Here is a 1944-nt window from a genome sequence, read left to right on the forward strand (position 1 = left end):
GTCTAAAGCACAGCTGTGATGTTTAATTGCTAAGATAAAGTTGTGTTTCACTTGGCCCTTCCCTTTGAGTCTGCTGCTAAACGATTCCCCGTGGCTTAAATGGGAACATCCCATGGTCAGTTGGAGACTAATTGCTAATGAACACTTTTGTAGATTAGCATACACAGAATATAAATCTAAGACAATGCTAGAGATATTTTGTAAAGCATTAGAGAATGCATACATGAGTCTAGGTTGGGTCAGTGTGCTTGCATCCAAATATGGTCATTGTACATAGTAAAGCATTGAAGCAATAGAAAGGATTCAGAGAAGGACATTGGGCTGAATTTTCCATGGTGGTAACGGGCATGATCGGTAGTGGGTTGAGTGGGAACATTTATTTTTGGACAGTTGGTCAGGAACCTGCTGTCAACTTGTTCCTACGCGTCTTTCCCACAGGTGCATTTGTCAGCATGGAGCCGACCCAACCTGCAGTGGTGGTGGGGCGGAGGTGAGAGGTAACTGAAATCATTATGAAATACTTTACAGGCTCTTAAGAGCCTAAGAAAATGTTGCTGCATGGCCACGGAAGTCACATAGCTCGGGAACCAATTGTGTTAACCTGAGGCATGAGTTCCATGGCCATTGCTCCAGCTGATGACAGCATGGAGAACAAACTAAAATAAAAACATGTTGATCACATCAGCTAACACATTGATGGAGATTCTGTTCTATTTGAAAAGCTACTGGTAAATGTTAATATTTCACTGGCCATCCTTGACTGTTGCCTTCCAACTGAACAGTAATTGCAGTGAATTGATCTGCACTATACAATGACATATACCATTTAAATAAATGTTTGTGTTGTTACTGGTTTTTCTCACAGTATACTGTGATTGCCCAATTACACATTAAATCAAGTCATCAACCGTAACAATGTAATTCTCATCACTTATTCCATTGGTTCGATTTGCTTTCAGTCTCTGAATATGACTCATTTAATTTTCCAGTCTGAGACTTTAGGGTGAGTTTCTGCAACGGTTCTCTCATTTGTCCATTGTCAACTTCGACAGAAGAGCTGCAGAAATCCCAGAAATATATTGTAAGCACCACTTACACTGTTTGTCAGGGATTCCACAGCTCCTCCACTGAATTTGCATTAGATTGTAACTCCACCCCTTTACAATTACTTAATTTTATGTATTACCTATACACACACATATCTTTTATTTGTACCAGTTACTGATACAAAAGTCTATAGATTTGTGACTGAAGTATCTACAACTTATCACTGTACTTTTTAAATTATGTTCTTGATCGTATTTGTAGATGGAATCATATTATTTAATTATAATTTTATTTAAATATTTCTTTGTCATATATAACTTTTACTACATTATTGTACAGTGAAGATTCAACACCCACTGTGTTAGATTAAACTTAAAATTTTACGTGCTATCAAGCGGCAATTACTCACCAATAACCTGCTTACCGATGCCCTGTTTGGATTCCACCAGGACCACTCGGCCCCAGGCCTCATTACAGCCTTGGTCCAAACATGACCAAAAGAGCTGAATTCCAAAGGTGAGGTGAGAGTGACTGCCCTCGACATCAAGGCAGCATTTGACTGAGTGTGCCACCAAGGAGCCCTAGTAAAAGTCAATGGAAATCAGGGAGTCATACCTAGCACAAAGGAAGATGGTTGTGGTGGTTGGAGGTCAATCATCGCAACCCCAGGACATCACTGCAGGAGTTCCTCAGGGCAGTGTCCGAGGCCCAACCATCTTCAACTGCTTCATCAATGACTTTCCCTCTATCATAAGGTCAGAAGTGGGGATGCTCGCTGATGACTGCACAGTGTCCAGTGCCATTCACAACTTCTCAGATAATGAAGCAGTCCATGCCCGCTGCAACATTCAGGCTTGGACTGATAAGTGGCAAGTAACATTTGCGCCACACAAGTTC

This window comes from Pristiophorus japonicus, chromosome 11, assembly GCF_044704955.1.
Source record: "Pristiophorus japonicus isolate sPriJap1 chromosome 11, sPriJap1.hap1, whole genome shotgun sequence".
In the NCBI taxonomy this organism is placed as follows: Eukaryota; Metazoa; Chordata; class Chondrichthyes; family Pristiophoridae; genus Pristiophorus; species Pristiophorus japonicus.